General features: G+C 46.2%; 1 protein-coding gene across 9 annotated transcripts in view; it reads left to right on the top strand.

The window, feature by feature from the left end:
* Nucleotides 1–7,885, top strand: part of LOC111962599 (homeodomain-interacting protein kinase 2) — a 158,933-nt gene that overhangs the window by 142,603 nt on the left and 8,445 nt on the right. The gene's annotated exons all lie outside the window — the stretch shown is intronic.

The following is a 7,885-nucleotide window of genomic DNA, read 5'->3' on the forward strand; positions in this document are numbered from 1 at the left end:
TACACAACTAGACTCCTAAACAACCCGGACCTCCTAAACAACCGGACCTCCTACACAACTAGGACCTCCTACACAACTCAGGACCTCCTACACAACTAGGACCTCCTACACAACTAGGACCTCCTAAACAACTAGACCTCCTAACAACTAGGACCTCCTAAACAACTAGGACCTCCTAAGCAACCAGGACCTCCAAAACAACCAGGACCTCCTAACAACTAAGACCTCCTACACAACCAGGACCACCTACACCACTAAGACCTCTAACACACTAGGACCTCCTAAACAACTAGGATCTCGCACACAACTAGGACCTCCTAAACAACCAGGACCTCCTAAACAACTAGGATCTCGCACACAACTAGGACCTCCTACACAACTAGACCTCCTAAACAACTAGGATCTCGCAACAACTAGGACCTCTTAAACAACTAGGACCTCCTAAACAAACTAGGACCTCCTAAGCAACTAGGACCTCCTAAGCAACCAGAACCTCCTACACAACTAGACCTCCTAAACAACCAGGACCTCCTAAACAACTAGGATCTCGCACACAACTAGGACCTCTTAAACAACTAGGATCTCACACACAACTAGGACCTCCTAAGCAACTAGGACCTCCTAAACAACTAGGACCTCCTACACAACTAGACCTCCTACACAACTACGACCTCCTAAACAACTAAGACCTCCTAAACAACTAAGAACTCCTACACAACTAGGACCTCCTACACAACTAGGACCTCCTACACAACTAGGACCTCCTACACAACTAGACCTCCTACACAACTATGGCCTCAAACAACTAGACCTCCTACACAACTAGGACCTCCTAAAAACTAGGACCTCCTAAGCAACCAGACCCCTACACAACTAGGACCTCCTAAACAACCAGGACCTCTTAAACAACTAGGACCTCCTAAACAACCAGGACCTCCTAAACAACCAGGACCTCCTAACAAAACCAGACCTCCTAAACAACTAAGACCTCCTACACAACCAGGACCACCTACACCGCTAAGACCTCCTACACAACTAGGACCTCCTAAACAACTAGGATCTCGCACACAACTAGGACTCTTAAACAACTAGGACCTCCTAAACAACTAGACTCTAAGCAACTAGACCTCCTTAGCAACCAGAACCTCCTACACAACTAGGACCTCCTAAACAACCAGGACCTCCTAAACAACCAGGACCTCCTACACAACAGGATCTCTAAGCAACTAGGACCTCCTAAAACACTAGGACCTCCTACAACTAGACCTCCTAAACAACTAGGACCTCCTACACAACTAGGACCTCCTAAACAACTAGGACATCCTAACAACTAGGATCTCCTACACAACTAGGATCTCCTACACAACTAGGATCAACTAGGATCTCTTTGGATTTGAACATCACCTACAGTCCCCTGTCTTTCCTGATTCACTATGAAAATTCTTTGTCACCGGCGCTGGAGGCTTTCAACCTTCAACCAATCAGAACACAATAGCCAGCTCCAAGTTGAAAGTGAAACAAAAAAAAAATGAATATTCTGTCTGCTGTACCTGGGCAGTGTCTGTCTTCGATTGTTACTCTGTATGTACTAGTAGTCACCTAGTATTAGGTTGTAGTGGTAGTCCACCTAGTATTAGTTGTACTAGTAGGTGCCACCTAGTATTTAGGTTGTAGTGGTAGGTGCCACCTAGTATTAGGTTGTAGTGGTAGGTGCCACCTAGTATTAGGTTGTAGTGGTAGGTGCCACCTAGTATTAGGTTGTACTAGCGTGGCCACCTAGTATTAGGTTGTACTAGTAGGTGCCACTAGTATTAGTTGTAGTAGTAGTGCCACCTAGTATTAGGTTGTAGTGGTAAGTGCCACCTAGTATTAGGTTGTAGTTGTAGTGCCACCTAGTATTAGTTGTAGTAGTAGGTGCCCCTAGTATTAGTTGTAGTAGTAGGTGCCACCTAGTATTAGGTTGTAGTAGTAGGTGCCACCTAGTATTAGGTTGTAGTGGAGGTGCCACCTAGTATTAGGTTGTAGTAGTAGGTGCCACTAGTATTAGTTGTAGTAGTAGGTGCCACCTAGTTTAGTTGTAGTGTAGGTGCCACCTAGTATTAGGTTGTAGTAGTAGGTGCCACTAGTATTAGGTTGTAGTGGTAGTGCCACCTAGTATTAGTTGTAGTAGTAGGTGCCACTAGTATTTAGTTGTAGTGGTGTAACTGTATTAGTTGTAGTGGTAGGTGCACCTAGTATTAGGTTGTAGTAGTAGGTGCCACCTAGTATTAGGTTGTACTAGACTCACCTAGTAGGTTGTACTAGTAGGTGCCACCTAGTATTAGGTTGTAGTAGTAGGTGCCAACTAGTATTAGTATGTAGTAGTAGTGCCACCTAGTATTAGGTTTGTAGTGGTAGGTACCACTAGTATTAGGTTTGTAGTAGTAGGTGCCACCTAGTATTAGGTGTAGTAGTAGTGCCACCTAGATTAGGTTGTAGTATGTGCCACCTCATCCCCTCTCACTCTCTTCCGTCAGGAACGTGTCGCGTACGAGGTGTCCTCCTCCCAGGCGTACAATCACCACAGCACTCCAAGCGGCTGAAGAAACCCTCCACGTTGTGCTGTGCTTCAGAACAACGGCCCTTCCTCGGCTCCAGCTGCGGACCTCCCCTGGGCTGTGGAGTGGGGACGGGGCGAGGCAGAGCAAGCCTCCAGCACCACCAGGGACCACCATCAGCACCACAACGGCAGCGTCAGACCATCATCATCCCTGATACGCCCAGCCCTGCCGTCAGCATCATCACCATCAGCAGTGACACGGACGAGGAGGATGATCACAAGAATAGCAACACCAACCATACTAGGTACAGGTCAGCCATTTTGGGCCAGACATGAACGCAGGCAGGGTCTGGAGCCAGGGTTAATAACATGACAGGAGGCCATGTTAGTGCATGTTTGTTTCATTACTGAAAGAGCTGGGTTTTCATTTCGTTCCAGCCAATTCAGTAAAAGGAGTGGACATGATTGGCATAAGGCATTTTTTTGTGGATTGATCTGAATTCACTATTTATTATGGAATCGACACCAACATTGTCAGAAGGTTAGTAGGCTGACCATTACTATATGTACCATTACAAAAAGTGATTCTCCTCCTTGCAGCTCATTCAAGCAAGGAAGAACGTCATCAGCTGTGTCACAGTACACGACTCCCCGACTCTGACTCATCCAGTACACAACAGTCCCTATGCAGTAGAGTCCAGGCAGCCCAACAACAACGGCTACATGACTCCAAGACCACCCGCTGGACAACTACAGCAACGGAAACAACCTTCGCTCCATCATCATCCCCCCTCTGAAGAGCCAGTCCAGCGAGGTGCTGAGCGAGTGTGAGCGCCTGATGCCAGGTACCTACACAGATATCTACACAGGTACCTACACAGATATCTACACGGTACTACAGAGACCCACACATCCACACAGACAGGGAGGGATGGTTGATAGTCTTTCTTCTAGAGTATAGGAAATAATATATTGTTGTTGAATTTTTTTACTAAGTATCCATTATTATCGTTGTTGGTACTACAAATGAACCTTCGCTAAGCTCTGCCCATTTTACTGTTGCTACCTCGTTCCAATTTTTTTTTGTTGTGTTATACGTACTCATATGTTCTTTTCTTGACCTGGATTGACCTTTTGACCTTGTTCCCTTTACTCTGCAGATGCAATGAATCATCAGAATTCGGCATACAAGTTCAAAACTCCAACGGCTGGGCATGGGTCTGGCAACAACCACCTGTCGGGGGCGTGGCTTACCGACAGCAGCGCTCAGGGCAAACAACCCTTCAGCAGCAGCAGCCTCTCAATCTCAGCCAGGTATGGAGAGAGAGCCAAGTAAGGACTCATCTAAATTATTTATATCATTATCAATCAATCACATGTATTTATAAGCCCTTTTTACATCAGCAGATGTCACAAAGTGTTACACAGAAACCCAGCCTAAACCCCAAACGCAATCTATTCAGATGTAGAAGCACAATGGCTAGGAAAACTCACTAGAAAGGCAGGAACCTAGGAAGAAACCTAGAGAGGAACCAGGCTCTGACGGGTGGCCAGTCCTTTCTGGCTGTGCCATGTGAGATTATAAGAGTAAATGACCATTAAGGTCAGATTGTTCTTCAAGATGTTCAAGGTTCATACATGACCACAGGTCAAATAATAATGCAGTGTTTGTTGAGGGTGCAACAGCAGTACATCAGGAGTAAATGTCAGTTGGCTTTCCATAGCCGAGCATTCAGAGATCGAGACATTAAGTGCGGTAGAGAGAGTCAAAAACAGCAGGTCCGGACAAGGTAGCACGTCCGCTGAACACTGTAGGGTTCCATAGCCACCGGCAGAACAGTTGAAACTGGAGCAGCGAATGACTAGGTGGACTGGGGACAGCCAGGAGTAATCAGGCCAGGTAGTCCTGAGGCATGGTCTTAAGGGATCAGGCTCCAGGATGGAGGGAGAGAGAGAGAATTAGAGGGGAGCATACTTAAATTACACAGGACACCAAATAAGACAGGAGAAATTTACCCAGATATAACAGACGACCCTAGCCCCCAGCACATAGACTATTGCAGCATAGATTAACTGTGTGGAAAGTGAGATTGTCATTTGGATTGCACTGACTCCATCCTCGTATCTCTTTCTCGCTCCTATCCAGGCCCAGCATCACATGGTAACTGAGCGGAACGGAGGCCACCGGCGCCAGCAGGCTTACATCACCCCAACCATCGCAGCCCAGCCCCCTACTCCTTCCAGCACCACAACAGCCCCTCTCACACTGCAACTGGCACACCCACCTGTCTGCCACCCACCTGGCTGCCACCCACCTGCCGGCCAGCCCCACCTCTACACCTACACTGCCACGCCAGCAGCCTGGGCTCCACGGGCATTGTGCCACCTGGTGGCAACCCGGGCTCTGCCCGCCACACGGTCCAGCACACCACATACCACACACCGGCCATTGTTCACCAGGTACCCGTCAGCATGGCACCACGTGCTGCCCTCACCCACCCTGCACCACAGCCAGTACCAGGCTCAGTTTGCTCACCAGACGTACATCAGCGCCTCGCCTGCCTCCACTGTCTACACTGGATACCACTGAGCCCCACCAAGGTGAACCAGTACCCTTACTCTTAGAGCCAAGCCAACACACTGGAGACCCAGACCCCAGATCCAGACCCCAGCAATGCTGCTGCTGCTCACTCCATGTCCTCCCTCCCCATCCCACTCCACAGACAGAGAGATAAGAGAGAGAGGACATGCATTTATTAAAACTGTCACGTTTACTTGAAGACATAATGACAGAGAGAAAAAAGTAAATGAAAATTTCTATTATTACTTTTCTTTTCCCAAAAATTCTCCAAAAGGGCCAGTTTTGCTTTTCTTCTCTTGTTTTATTTCTACTTTCAAATGAGAGTAATTTCTCATTATTTTAACGCAAGGTCTTCATAACGGGCCTTTGGGAGAGGTGGAGGCTTTTTGTTCTCCTAAAACAGCTTTTGTTGTGTTTTTGTTTTCCCGTCTTGAATTGGAAAGGGACTGTTTAACAAGGGGTCCCTCTCTGGATGTTGGAATTCCCATCATAAGAATTCCCATGAGAATTCCCGTGAGGATTTGGGAATGAAGGTGAAATACGGAAACCTGCTGCTCTTCAAAGGATACAACAAATAATGATGGCCTTGAACTGTCTTAAACATTTCCAAATCATTCAATGTGTGGGGAGAGAGAACGAAGCATCCCTCTGCATCCCACCCCCTCCTTCTCCAGGAGTCAGGAGTCTTCTGGAAATATAATCAACAAAAGACAAAAAAATAGGTGTTTCCCTTTGTTTTTAGTTCTCACCTTTTTGAGAAGACTTATGTTTTAGCTAAAGGAGTTGTAGCTGGGCCCTGTTTTTAGAATGTAGCAGTCTGCACCCAGATTATTTTATGAATAACTTTTTCTGATACCAATAGAATTTATTTGTTCCTCTTTTTTCATTGTGATTGCACAAAGTGGTTATAATAACATAGGCATGTACAAGTGATTGTCTGTGTGTGCGTGTGCTACTGTCAGCCATGTGTGTGTATCCACCTCTTGCACCTTTGTGCTATAATACTGGAATCCTCCGTAGTCTTAGGTTTGACCATTGTTCCCTCGTAGTGCCTTACAGATATAACGACACAGTTTACTTCGCTGGAACCTTGAAACAAAAGACTAGCTGGAACTGGTTCCTTTCTTTGACGTCTTATTGTCAGGGCAGATTTGATTTCTCTTCCAGGTGTAGGCTTAGCCCCTAGCTCTGTGTCCTATCCTTATGACAGTATACTACAGCCATAAGAGGTTAGAGTTCATATTTAACTGACCTTTGGCTTTTGTAAAGTGTACATGAGTTTAACTTGCCTGGGTACTGAACCAAAGTCGTTAGATCAATCCTCTTTACATTGTGTGCTGGATATACATTTTTATTTGTGTACAGTATAACTGTACAGTCACCGTGGCGCACATACCATACAATGGCTTTAGTTTGAGATGTGTTCTTTGTTTTTTATATCACACCAAGGGAGTCGGTGCCCAGGAAATATAGAGACAGAGAAGTAATCAGCACAGGATCCAGTAGGGGTATGGAAAAAGCAAAAATACAAGAACAGTGAACTGCAATAAACATTTAATGTGATGAGTTCATTTGAACATCAAAGTCCGAGGTTCGAGAAAAATCAGGAATCTGAAGGTTAACCAGCTAAACCAGTAGAAAGGCTGATGGAAGGGTGTTGCTATGGCGCAATCCTCAGAAGGCCACGGAGAGAGCCTGGTGTGTTGCAGTGGGAAGCAGAGATTGAGGTTGAGAGGGTTGCGGTAGGAGTAGAGACCTGTTTCAAAATACATATGAAATCTTTTAAATAATTCTAACGTTGCTTTAGATGCTGCAGTGCCATGTGGGCGCGTTTGCAGTTTTCAACCATTGCCATTGCGCCACAAACTCAATCAAGTGCAGCTAAAGTATTTGAATGATTTTAAATAGATTATTAACCAGGTCTGGCAGGAGTAGAGTGAGGAGTGAATGTGAGCTGAGTGAGTGAGTGAGTAAGGGGGTGATGAGGAGTGAGTGAGTAAGGGGGTGAGTGCAGTGAGTGAGTGAGGAGTGAGTGAGGAGTGAGTGAGTGAGCTGGAGTGGTGATGAGTGAGTGACGAGTGAGTGATAGTGAGATGATGTGTACTGAGTGAGTGAGGACTGAAAGTTGAGTGAGTGAAGTGACTAGTAGGAAGCATTTGGTTGGTCTGGGGTAGGAACTGAGAGGCAGCAGTGGTTAGGTGGCATTCCCTGTTAATGGGACTCATAAAGAATAGAATGTTGGCATGGAGCAGAGTTGGTCAGTAAAGTGACGGGGCATGGAGTTACAGAGCACTGGCTATGAATGACACCAACTCTGACAATTGTGTGTGTTTGGTAGTGGTTTTTGGTAAAGATTAATGGAAGGTATTTACGTATTACTGCCTGATGGTTGTGTAGCACCTCTCCGCATAGAGAGAGAACATGAACGAACACAGAAATGCCCTACTTGCGTACACCTGGAAGGGCTACTATAAATGGTTTCATTTGTTATCCTAAACAACCAGGACCTCCTAAACAACCAGGACCTCCTACACAACTAGGACCTCCTACACAACTAGGACCTCCTACACAACTAGGACCTCCTACACAACTAGGACCTCCTAAACAACTAGGACCTCCTACACAACTAGGACCTCCTAAACAACTAGGACCTCCTAAACAACTAGGACCTCCTAAACAACCAGGACCTCCTAAACAACTAGGACCTCCTACACAACCAGGACCTCCTACACAACTAGGACCTCCTACACAACTAGGACCTCCTA

Source organism: Salvelinus sp. IW2-2015, linkage group LG4q.1:29 (assembly GCF_002910315.2).
Source record: "Salvelinus sp. IW2-2015 linkage group LG4q.1:29, ASM291031v2, whole genome shotgun sequence".
In the NCBI taxonomy this organism is placed as follows: domain Eukaryota; kingdom Metazoa; phylum Chordata; class Actinopteri; order Salmoniformes; family Salmonidae; genus Salvelinus; species Salvelinus sp. IW2-2015.